The sequence below is a fragment of the Ambystoma mexicanum genome, chromosome 14, assembly GCF_040938575.1.
Source record: "Ambystoma mexicanum isolate Mex_15411 chromosome 14, UKY_AmexF1_1, whole genome shotgun sequence".
NCBI lineage: Eukaryota > Metazoa > Chordata > Amphibia > Caudata > Ambystomatidae > Ambystoma > Ambystoma mexicanum.
The window spans coordinates 609,852,204-609,865,529 of NC_090940.1; positions in this window are offsets into that span (position 1 = coordinate 609,852,204).

Below are 13,326 nucleotides of genomic sequence, written 5' to 3' on the forward strand. Positions count from 1 at the left end.
TCCTGCTTGGGTAACCAAATCACTTCCTTTAGAAAGAATGGGGTGCTATCCCTTTTATATAGTTTCAAGTCCGGGGTCGGCTCATCAGAGAGCCATTTCGCTACAAATTGCAGTTGTCTGGCAGTATAGTATTCCTCAAACTTCGGTAATTTAATGCCCCCCTTTTCATATGGATTTTGTAGCTTCCTCAGGGCCACTCTGTGCCTTGTCCCATGCCATAAGAAGTCCCTGCATACACTTTCCCATTTGGCAAAAAACGTTCTAGGTATCAAGTATGGAATGTTCGTGAAGCAGTGTAACAACCTGGGCAATACCACCATCTTAAGCATTGCTCCCCGCCCCATCATAGCTAGGGGGAGATTAACCCAAAACTTCATGCTGTTCTCTATTTTCTTAACCACCACCTCCGTGTTTTGTGTATGTTCCTCGTCTACCGTATGATATATGTTTATTCTCAAGTATCTAAAGGTGTTAGTCTCCCACGGTACCTGCAGGATCGGTAGCCTATTTGCAGGGAGCCCCCTGTACCCGCCCATTGGGAATACACAGGACTTTCTTGGGTTCATCGCTATGCCAGAGAGCCCCGCGAATCGGTCCATCGGGTAGCGTAGGTATAACAATATATCGTCTGCATACAGGGAGATCAACTGCGGCTCTCCTCCCAGGGGGATGCCTATCACATCATACTGCTGCCTCAGGTATATAGCCAAGGGCTCTAGTGCCAGAATATACAACATAGGGGACCACGGGTATACCTGCCTGGTACCCCTGCTTAGTTGCCACCTCTGCGATATAACCGCCCCTGTCTTTACCCTGCACAAAGGCGCACTGTATACGAGCCTGGCCCACTGAACATATCCTGGTCCCATGCCGTAGCCACTCAGCGCGCAAGCAGCCAGGGCCATCTGACCGAGTCTGTTAGGGAGAATTCTCTGTTTAGGCTGAATTTCCTAACCTAGTGAGTCCCCCAGCAGCTTTGCTGGATTTCTGGAGTTTGCTTTTTCTCCTGCCAAGAGTGAGACTCTTTTCCTCACACTCTTGGACATGAGTTGAGGGGTTCCTTTGACTGTTAGTGTGTTTTATGGGCTATAGGGTCTTTTACTCCATAGGGTCTCATGTGTTTTCACTATGTATGTTACACAGCACCTTCAGTGCCGTGACACAGGGGTGTCATAGTGGCACCCCACCATAGGCTCCATACCCTGGGACTGACTACTGTCTCCCAGGGCATGTAAAGTCACCATTAGCTTTACTAGTCCCAAATTTAGTAACAGAACCAGTACAAACCATCCTAATGTACTGGTAGGGGTTATTCGATTGCCCCTGGGTCTGTTTTTCGAGGGGGTACTGTGCAGTCCTCCCTCGGCGAGTTTCTGGCTGGTGGCAGTGGTTACCACACAGAATATTCCTTAAGAATATTCTGTATGGGATTTGCCCATGTATTTTAAACGCACCACTTTTTGGTGCAATGCTAAAGATACCGCTGGGTTATTTATTTAATATTAATTCACCGGTAGGGTCTTTTTTGCCAGAACTCTGTTTTAAAATGGCGTTTGTGTTCGCCTCTGTAACTCCAAACCAAAGGTCGAGCCCTTTGTTCCACTTTTGGCGGGCTTCTACACAGAAGCCCTCCAAAGTGGTGCCACTCTGTCTGGGTACCACATGGGGTGTGGGAGGGGGTTTAGGCACCTTGGACTAAGTTGCCTTGCCAACCCAAGTCGCACTCTTGCGTGATTGGCCCAAGTGGTGAGCCGCCCCGCTCACCACTTAGCCTGTTTGATTGACAGCTAGGCTGAATGAATGGGGGTTTCTTGCATAAAAGCAGGGCTTTTGGGACTGGAACTTCAGAAGTCGCCACAGGACCTGAAAATCCGAAGAGGGAGAAGCTGAGCCGACCTGCAACGACGACACCACCGATGGAGCCCTGCTGAACCGTCTCACCACTTCCCGACGACAGAGGAGATCTTCTTGCCGGAGAGTCTCTTCCCCTTGAGCTGGTGGGGACAACCAGTTCGCTTTCCTTTTCGCCTACCAGGATGTCTAGTGGTCGAATTGCCCGTGCCAAGCACCCCGGCAACCGGATAGCCACTTACCACTGAACCGCGAATAAAAGGAGATCTTCTCCTCTGCCGGACGAAGCACCGACTTGCAACCGCTGCCAGGAACAACTGCCCCCGCTGGAGTGTTCTCACCATTTCAAGGTACTGTGTCCACCTGGCCTCCCTTTCTATAGATTGCTACAAGGTGACAGTAAATCCTTAACCTTCTAGACTGGGCTGGCCCCTTGACCATCTAACTGGTCCCTTTCTGTTGGTCCAACTTCTTTCCGAACCTTCTCGAGAGTCTTGTGCACTTTCCAACCGTGTGACCTTGGACACATTTCGTTCTGATCCTCTTAAAGTGGATCTGGCTTTCTGAACTCTAACTTCACGGTTTTTATCTGCCTCCTCTCTTGCTGTGTTCTGCTGAAAGTGTTGGGATCTGTTTCAATTTATGCTCTGCCTTTCGCTCCCTTTTAACCGAATTATTAGAGTGCCATCTGCGTTAAGCGCTCACCGCTGTCTGAAAATAAGTGGTGCTTTACTTAAGACTTGTCTAATACTCTTTTAAGGGAGTGTATATACTTTAGTAACTGTGTTTTTGAAATTGCTTGAGATTAGTGCCAGTGTGTTTTTATAGATGTGTTTTTAAATAAATAATTGTATATCTTTTACACCAAAGCTCTGGTCAGTGTTTGCTTGTTTTACTGTGTTTACCTGCCCTATTGTGTATGCTCTGTATACTGCCTAACTCTTCTTGAGAGAAGTCTGACTGCTCAGCCACAGCTACCAGGTAAATCCGGGTGGTGCAGACGGCTACCAATTGGGTTTACCGCTAACTCCTGTGGTCTTAAACTTTTTGCAGTGGTCCCTAAGGGAACTGGACAGGTTTCTGCCTAACAGAGTCAAACGCCTTAATTGCGTCCAGCGATACCACCGCCATCTCCACTTCATCATCCTTTGTATGCTCAATGATTTGGTGCAGCCGCCTTAGGTTATGGGATATGTTCCTGTTAGAAACATAACCTGTTGGTGTATCAGCTTGTGTATAACCCTCTTCAATCTATTGCCAGGACTGCCGTTAAGATTTTGCTATCCTGATTTAGCATTGAAAGGGGCCTATATGAGCTGCAATCGCTTCCAGTCTTATTAGGTTTAGGGAGCGGTATTATAACCGCTTCCCTAAGGGAATCTGGAAATGTTCCTGTCTCGTACGCTTCGTTCAGCTTCTCTAAAAGCGGGGAGAGAACCTCTTTTCCATATGTTTTATAAAACTCTCCTGGCAGCCCGTCGTTTCCCGGGGTCTTACTGGTGGGTAACTGTTTCACCACCTCCTCCAATTCCTCCAGGGTAATCGGGGAGTCAAGTTCTTCCCTTTCTTCTGCGCTGATCTGCGGCAACCCAATGTCTTCCAATGTCTCTCTAATTTCCTGGTTATTGCTCTCCCCTTGATCATCATACAGGGTCCTATAATATTCTACAAATTCCTGGTTAACCTCTTCCTGGGTATCTGCTATGCTCCCGTCCTCTCTCTCCATCGTCCTGATGGTAGGTCTGGGAGTTTAATTTTTATACAACCAAGCTAGCACTCTACCGGGTTTGTCCCCCCTGCGTGTTGTCTCTCAATACACTTCCTGTAGTTTAAATTGCACAATCTCTCCCAGCATCCCGCACATTTTTGTTGCAGCTCAAGCACTGCCTCGGCGTCTTCTGTGGTGTTCCCTCCCACATTGCAACCCCTTGGACTTCGCTATGGCTATCCTCCTCACTACCACTTTGAACGCTTCCCATAGTGTGCCCGCCGCCTGGACGCTACCCTTATTTATTTAAAAAAAGCTAATAATTTCCTCCCTCATATCTTCTCTATACACATTATCCTTCAAAGCCTCCGCCCTTAAGCGCCACATTGGTATTCTTGCCCGGTGGGGCCTGAATTGCCATACTGCAATCATCGGTGAGTGGTCTGAAAGGACTCTCGCCTTATACTCTGCCTGTGTAATTTCTGTCGTCTGTTCCTGTGTAACAAATACATAGTCTAGTCTGGTATATAGGTTGTGCGGGGCTGCGTAGTGAGAGTATTGTCTCTCACTTGGGTGGAGGGACCTCCATACATCATCCAACCCAAATTCCACCAGCAGTAATTGCAACGCCCTAGCCGCAGGGGTGGGCCTATCTTGTTTAGTATCGGATCTATCAAGTTTCGAGTGCAACACGCAATTAAAGTCTCCTCTCAGATCACCGCCCCCCCCATATTCCCGCCTAATTTACCATATAAGGATCTAAAGTATTCCGCCGTGTCCTGGTTTGGGGCATAAGTGTTCACTATACATATCTCCCTATTTTCTACTAGCCCTTTCATTATCACCATTCTCCCATCCGGCTCGGCCGTGTATCGCAGTAGCTGGAGCGGGACATGTGGCGCCACCCATATGATGACCCCTCTCGCATAAGCCGAATACGCCGCCCCCATCACCGTCCCCTTCCATTTCCTGTACACCATTTCCAGCTTTGCCGGCGTTAGGTGCGTCTCCTGCAGCAGAGCTACATCAATCTTCTGCCTGCGCAGGTGCATCATCACCTTATTCCTTTTCAGGTAACTGTTAAGTCCCCTAACATTCCAGGTCACTACCTTAAGGTCTCCCATGGCTCAAATCTATCCCAAGTGCGTCGGCCCCCACCCCAACAATGCCCCAAGCTACCCCCCCCTCCCACCTGACCCCAACTCCAAAACCCCCCAACTACTCCAGCTCTCTCCCCGCCCTCCAACTCCCCTGCCCCAACTTCCACTGCACTCCCCTTCCCCCACCCGCCACTCCCCAACTGTTGCCCAGCTCCATCCCTGGATCTCAGGCACCCCCGCATCTAGCTCCTTTCCGGCCTAGGCCGTTCTAGCAGCACAACAGGGAATCGTCACCCTAGTGGTGACCTAACTATTTTACTTCATGGGGGTAAGCCTCCTCCAGTATTTTATTTTACTTCATGGGGGTAAGCCTCCTCCAGTATATAGCTCCTATTAATTTTTACTTCCGATTGATTATATTCGAGACCAACATGTCCAAATGCCAGTAGTTCTAACTTAACTTCTCATATCACTATGCTATATCACAATTCAATTGCTCTTTTACTGGCCGCTTGCTCCCATCCCACCAAATGTAGTGTTGCTGTCACTTATCACGTTCTCGTTTGGCCTGTTCCTCATCACGATCAGGACAGCCATGCGCATCCAGCCACGTTGCTGCCTCCTCCAGGGTGTCGAAGAACAGCACCTTATTCTTGTAGACAACCTTGAGTCTCGCCGGGTACAGGAGCATGTATTTGTATCAAGCTGCACGTAGTCTCCTTTTAACTGCCACGTAGCTGTATCGCTGCTGCTGCACCAGCATGGTATAGTCTGGATATGCCGAGATAGCCGCCGATCCTCTCTCCAGTGTTCCTCCCTTCTGAAAAAATTCTAGTATCTTCTCACGGTCTCTGTAGTTTAGAATTTTCGGTATTATTGCCCTGGGAGGAGCCCCAGGTTGCGGCCTTCTCATCAGTGCTCTGTGAGCCCGCTCGACCACAAACCCCTGGGACTGCACGCCAGCCAGTCTTGCCCCTCTTCCCCTTCCGGCAGTCCAACAATCCTGACGTTATTGCGCCTCGCCCGGTCTTCCGCCTCCTCTGCGTGGTTCTCTAGGTTTGCCACCTGCTGTTTTAGTATATGGACCTCTTTGGCGTTATTCGCTCCAGTGTCTGCGTTGGCCTTCACCGCGCTTTCCAGTTTGCTCGTTCTCTCCGCAAGGGCTCTCACATCCTGCCTCAGCAAATTCACGTCAATCCCCACCGCATCGATTTTATTCTCAAGTGCCGTTCTCATGTCCGCCAACGTTATGCCCCATGCGGAGCTCATATCTGCAATGGCTGTTAGAATGGTGCTGTCTTCGCGCGGGGCGCCTGTTTCCTTGGGCGTGCCTGCTGCCCCTTGCGCTGGTGTATTAGGGGTCTGTTGGGCCTTCGCGAAGATGTCCATCGTGGGCTGTTTGTTCTTGGCTTTTCCGCCCCTCCCGGTCATTGTTCCGCAGCTATCCTGCCCCAAGGCCTTTTCTCGTCGGGGATGACTGTCTCAGCCCACCTTCCGTCCTATGCCTGTGAGGCAAGCTCTGATGCACCCCGGTGATAGTCCTTCTGAGTTCTACCTCCGTGTTGGAGTTACTGCAGCTTCAGTGAGACACCCAGGCCTTCATCCACGCCCCCAGTCACCACTGCTGCGGCCGTTACACTCTGCCTTATCCGTTGTTTCGACTTTGCCCTGCACACCTTGCCCCCCGGTTCGCTTATCACTCCATCGATCTGTGGTGTGCTTCCCTCTGGCCCTTTATGATCAGTGGGCAGGGGGCATGCGCCGGGATCACTTGCCCAGCTATTTGCCCCACACCGGCATCTCAGGGGGAAAAAAGGGGGGAAGAATCCTGTCGCACAGCGATCCTTGTTGGGTGTTAGCTATCCAGGGGATTTTCACAGCCCATGCATGCCCTGATTGGCTGGGGAAGGTGGGCGGTGCGATTGCGCCGTGGCAAGTGTGCTGTGGCCAGGGTGCATGTCTCCGGGTCACTTGCTCAGCAATTTGCCCCCTCTCCGTATCCCAGGGTGAGGGGGACTCTTCATCACTCAGCTCACAGCATTAAGTGGTGGCGGTCACTGCCAGGTTCACGGGGAACGTTTTGGAACGTTTTGGCCCCTGCTTGCCCTTCTTAGCGTGGGCTATTGGGCAGCGTCAATGTTCTGTGCCCCTTGTGCATTCAGGCACTACAATCCTGTTTAATCATCCCCTGCTGGGCTTCGCTTATCTGCAGCAACCTATATTCGCCGTGCACAGCAAGTGCGCTCTGTGCTGTTATTCCGGGCTGCCGGCCTCAGCGCGTAGCTGTGCCTGCGGGTGTTCCTGTGTTGAAGCCCGGCCCTCCAGCGCGGGCACGGGCTTCTTCCCCCGCTCCGCTTCTGCCGTGCAGGGGGCTTCCCGCTCCCCGGGTGCCCGTCCCGGTCCAGGCCGCGGTGCACCCAGTTGGGCACACGCACTCCAGCCGTGCTTCCGCGCTCGTGGCCCCCGCGTGGTTGCGCCCACCAAGTCCTCCCGATTCTTCTCCCGTTCTGGGTCGTGCAAAGGAAAGCACGATATAAACTCCCGGCACACGTTTGTTCCGATGGATTGTTCGCTGCTCCTCGACACGCCACACTCTCTGTTGTGTCTGCTCACAGGCCCCCCTGCCTCGACCTCGCTGCCATCTTGCCTTGTCTCCCCGTCTCGGCAGCCGCTAGACGCAACCAAGTTGCAATTCCGGGGAACGCCTCGGGTTTTCAGCATGCAGCCGCTTGCATGTTGCTCCGGACTCCTTTATACTCCTCTGTTGCTATTTTATAGCCGAATGCAGCCGGCAGGCAGCTCTCGCTCTGTAGGATCTGCAGACGGATCACGGAGCTAGATGAGGATGCAGCCTACTCCATGGCTGCCTGGCCACGCCCCCCCGGGCATTCCTAGTTACTTCACGGGGCTACAGCAGGACCCTTTCCCATTCCTTCTTATTTATGCTAAGTCCCAGGTCCGCTTCCCACCGCTGCTTAAGTGTGTCACTTTTAGGATTGGGCCTGTCTGCTAGTTGAGAATATAGCCTAGACACTGGTTTCCACCCATCCCCCAAATTGTATAACAGTTTTAGCAGTGGATCTGGTTCTGGTTCCTCCGGCCATTCCTTCCATTTCTCCTTTGCCATTTTCCTAACCTTCCTGTACCACAGAAAATGGCCTTTGGGCAGTCCCTCCCTCACCCCCATGGATTCGAACTCTATGAAGTCACCTTCCTCATATGTGTCCCCCCAGGTGTAGATACCGTGTCCCATCCCTCCCATTGTCTTATCTGTGCCAGATCCTCCCTTCTTGTGCAAACCTTGTTTTCTGATATATATAGCTATTGGCTCTAATCCCAGGACATAGAGCATTGGGAATAGTGGGCAGCCCTGCCTGGTTCCTCTTTGTTTGTCCCACAGCCCTGACACCATCCTCCCAGTTTTAACCCTGGCCACCAGTGATTTATAAAGGATCTCGATCCACCAAATAAAGTAGTCACCCAACCCGATTTGTCAGAGGGCGGCTAACAGCCATTTTCAGTATATGGAGTCAAATGCTTTTATGGCGTCTAGGGAGACAATCACATACGACTCCTGCGAGTCCGTTGTATGCGCTACAATATGTTGCAGCCTACGCAAGTTCGCCGCCGTATTCCGACCTGGTATAAACCTGTTCTGGTCTTCGTGTACTAAGGCACCTATCACTTTTGACAATCTCTTGGCCAGTATGGTTGTCAGTATCTTAACGTCGTAGTTGAGCATTGCTAGCGGCCTATATGAGCCGCATTCATCTGCCTGTTTCCTGGGCTCGGGTATTGGCACCACTAGCGTCTCCCTCATACTCCTCGGTACCACCCCTGTTTCGTACGACTCTCTGAATACCTCCTGAAGGACCGGGACCAGGTCTGTGTCAAATGCCTTGTAGAACTCGGAGGGTGGGGGGCGCCCATCGCTACCAGGGGTCTTGCCAGTGGACAGTGATTTAATTGCCTTGTGTGTGTCCTCAACCGTCAGTTCCCCGTTTAGTGTAACTCGTTGGGCGTGATTCAGTGCAGGTAGACCTATCTCTTCTAGCGTGTCCAATATATCGCTTTGAGGCACTATTGTTTCGTGGCTGTACAGTTGGGAGTAAAAATGTCTAAATATGTTGTTAATTTTTGATTGTGACTTGTGTACCAGACCAGGGGGACACTTAATTTCAGTGATCAGGTGTTTCAGGTTTTCCCTCTTGCACAACCATGACAATAGCCTAGCTGGTTTGACCCTCTTTGAGCGTGTCCTAGTGGTCCTTGCGACATAGTCGAACTTGGCTAATCTAGCCCAATCACTTTGGCAGTTGTCTCTGGCTGGCGATAGTTCTTTCTCCGCCTCCCTCATTTTTGGGGGGCTGGCTTCCATCTGTTCGATCTTTCCTTCTCCCTCCTCCAGTTCTTTCCTTAGTGTTTTCCTGATGCCCCCAGCACTGGCAATGGCTTCCCCTCTAACCACCTTAATACAGCAGCACACTTCTCCCATCAAGCCATCACTTGGATTAGATCCTTCTTAAATGGCAGAACAATGAGGGTCTTCTCGCCGCTAGCGGCCGCTGACCCCATACCCATCACCTGTGGTGTGCCTCAAGGATCCTGTGTCTCGCCAACACTCTACAACATTTTCACTAAGCCCCTTTTCGATGATCTGGATCATCTTGGTATCACCTACACTAACTATGCAGATGATACCCAGATCCTCCTCCCGCTTTCTGGGGATTGTGAAAAGGATTTGGCCTTGGTGAATAGAGTGTATATCATCATCCAGGCATGGATGGCCACTCACGGCCTATGCCTGAATGATGCTAAAACTGAACTCATCATCCTAGGCACCCAACCCACCCTAAAAAAAACTGGGACCCAAATACTCATCATTCATAATCGATGTAATATCATAAAAGTAGAGCATGAGGTAAAAACACTCGGCTTCTACCTCGATTCTCAATTATCATTCACAAAACAGGTTAACTCCCTTGCATCGTCTACTGCCTACACATGCAAACTGATACACACTGGCAAACCTTTCCTCTCAGATAACAGCTGCATTACTTTAGCCAGAGCACTCTTCCTCTCACGTCTTAACTACTGTAATGCACTCTATCTAGGATCATCTAAAGCCACTATCAAAAGGAACCAAATCCTTCAAAACATTGTCTAGAGAGCGGCCCTAGGCATGTCCCTAAAAATAACACATTTCCCAGGTTAGTCGACATCATTACTGGCTCCCAATTTATGAGAAAGTACTCCTGAAAACTCTATCTCTGACTCATAAATCCCTCAACAACGCCGTTCCCATCTATTTAGTTGAGAGATTCCACAAGCAGACTTCCACTAGACCTACCAGATCTGCCAATAAAGACCGTTTTATCGTACCCAACTTCAAACGGGCCACAATCAGAGGCAACAGTTTCCCGGTGAAAGCGTCCAAACTTTGGAACAATCTGCCTCCCAGCTTAAGAATGAACCAAACATACAACAAATTCAGAGCCAACAGTATTATATGGCTAAAATCCGAACAAACAACTCTCCTAACTTAGTAGTAGGCCCTCTATAAGACCAGCCCAGTCTGCCACCCTGTATCACTAGCATCCTCTGTATATTATGTATGTAAACATGTCTCCTTGTAATTAACCCCCACATGCTTACATTATGTATATTGACATGTATATAAGTCTTGTATAACTTTTGTATAATTTTGGTGTACTCCCGTTGGCATAATTTGTGTGTAACCAAGTCTCGCATATTCCTGTATCTGCTGCGCCCTGTTACCCTTGGGTATGACGCGCATTATAAATAATAAACAAACAAACAAACAAAACACAACTTTCAGAGCCTCCCAGATCGTGTACCATCCCTTCACACTCCCCACATTAAGTTCTATGTACTCCTTTATTTTATCTCAGAGTCCCCCTCTAAAGGCATTGTCAGTCAGAGCCTCCGTTGGCATTCGCCATAGCGGTATGGGTGACCTAGGACCCCGTGCTTTCCATTCCATAAGGAGTGGCGAGTGATCGGATATTGATCTGTCCAGGTAAGATATCGTCTCCACCTGGGGCAAGTGCTGCCTATCTATTAGCAAGTAGTCTATTCTAGTTTAGAGCTCCTGGGAAGATTAAAAATAGGAGTATTCCCTTCGCTCTGGGTGCAGTTCCCTCCACATCTCCACCAGTTCCAGGTCCCCTAGCACCTTGTTTAACGAAGAGTGTGTTAGTTTGGACAGCAGCGTTGGCGGATTTGATCTATCTAGGGTATAGTCTCGCACACAGTTGAAGTCACACCCCATATGAAAAAACAATCCCTGTAAGAGGTTAACTTAGCCCCCAGCTTGGTCAGATATGCAGAGGTCCCGCAATTGGGGAGGTAGGTGTTAACCAGGCAGATTTCAAGTTGTTCAAGGCTACCCCTGAGTATCAAATACCTCCCCTCTGTGTCTACCTCTTTCGATAGTAGCTTGAAAGGCAGCATGCTGTTTATGCAGGTGTATACCCCACGCGCGTACTCTGTCCGCCCCACTGCTCCGCCACCTTTGCTGTACCCTCTGTGGTGAGATGTGCTTCTTGTAAGAATGCTATGGAGATGTGCTTCCTCTTCAGGAAGTATTTAATCCTGTTCCTGCGTATGCAGGAACCCCCCCCCTGACATTCCATATCAGTACCTTAATGTCAGCTGCCATCCCAGTTCAAAGACTTCCACCTCTACAGGACAGGTGCCTGCTGTTCCCTTTCAGCTATTAATGTGAAGACTGCAAAACCTTTCAAATAACAACAACTTAACCTTAACCAACTGCCCCAGCAGTTACGCCCTGTGTTCAATGCTCAGGTGCCCTCGCCACATCTTGGCCCATCTGGGACATCTTGGGCGGGTTACGGCGTGACAGCAACAGGCTGGCACCAGTCCTTTCGTTGGGTAGTACCTCCCGTCTCAGGCCCGACGGTTCAGCAGGTCCCCTGTCTTTTGATGTAGTCTTTGGCTTGGTCACATCCATTTTGGATGTCCATCCGTAGTTGTTGGGGTGTTCCTCGCTTTATTCCGGCCTAGGGTTACGATGTAGCCTCTTCTCCTCCTGCCATATTGTTGTGTTCAAGCCACATGTTGGCTACCACATGAGTTTCTACAAAAATCGTTCTCCCTTTGTGTATTACTTTGAGTCTGGATGGGTACATCAGCATGTACTTGAGGTTCAGCTGTCGCAGTCTGGCCTTGACCGGGACAAAGGAGTTTCTCGCTCTTTGGACTGCCGGGGTGTAGTCCGGGAATATGGCAATCGTGGAATTGTCTCTCTTTATCTCACCCCTCTTGCGTGAGTAACGTAATATAATTTCCCTGTCCTGGAAGTTTAGGATCTTTGCTATTATCGGGCGTGGATGTGATCCGGGTGGTGTTTTTTTCTGCAAGGCTCTGTGAGCCCTTTTGACCGCTAACCCTTGTGAGAGGCGGCCTGCACCTATTTTTTGTTGTAGTAGGGATTCTATGAAGTTCGTTGGGTTGGGGCCTTTCATCCCCTCAGGAATTCCCTGCAGGCGTATGCTGCTGCGCCTAGATCTTACTTCTGCGTCCTCTGCCCTTTCTTCCCGGACCCTGTTGCGTCTTTCCAGTTCCTGTACTCTGTTCTGTACTTCCTTAAGTGTCTCAGTTGTTTCCTGTTGCTCCGATTCTGTGGTAGTTACTCGTTCTGTGAGTTTGCGCATATCTTGGCGCTTCAGCAACATGTCTGACTTCACCTCTTCTATTTTGGTGTCAATGAAGAAGCGCAGCTCAGCAATGGCTTCCAGCACTTGCTTATCCTTATTATGTTCGTCTGTTGTTTGCTGGTCCGGGTCGGCCCCCTTTGCCTCCAGACTCCGCTCCTTTAGCCTGGCTGCAGCGAGGGACTCCATAATACTGGTCTTGTTTCTTCCCTTGGGAGGGGACATATTTATAGGTTGTGAGCTGGGGCAGCGGTGATCTGCTGACTGGGGCAGCGCATTGTGTGTTCCGGCACTCACCTCATGAAGTCGCTCCCGTTAGTCTTCTTCCGCCAGCCCTAATTTTCTTGATCTCACTGGGTGCGGCCAGTAGCTTGTGATGGTTGCCACTTGCCAGTAGCCTTCTTCGTGAGTGGGGTCCAACTGGTGAGGTTTTGTTTCCCCAGCCTACTGCGCAGACAGTTCACTTGTTATGCTGACGGTGGTTTAGACCCGCTTTTATTCCCGGATGGATATCACAAGCACGCTGGAGCAAAACGGCCCAGCCAGTGAACCCAGCCTGTTCTTGTGGCACACGTTCCTCCCCAGTCGCCTGCCCCGTCTAGCCAGGTCAGGTGTGTAGCACCGCAAGGGGTAATGTGCCTCGCCCTTGCTTGTGTTTATTCTGGTCGTGTTCTATGTTGTTGTTGGCCTGATGGGGTTGATCTGTGCTCTGCCACCCCTCCAGTGTGGGTGCTTAGTATTTGGCCATGCAACCTCACCTTCTGCCCATCTATCACGCCCTCCCCCACCCGGTTTCTCGCCCAGGTCGACGTCTCCGGCGTTCTAGGATGCTGTGTTCGCCCTTAGGTTCGTTGCGCTATTTGTATTAGTGGGCTGGCTTATTCGCTTCGCGTGCTGCGGGCCAAGGGGTAGGTGGCACACCTCCTGCCAGTTGGGTGTTTAGTGCCAGCTGGGGTTCGTTGAGGGCCTC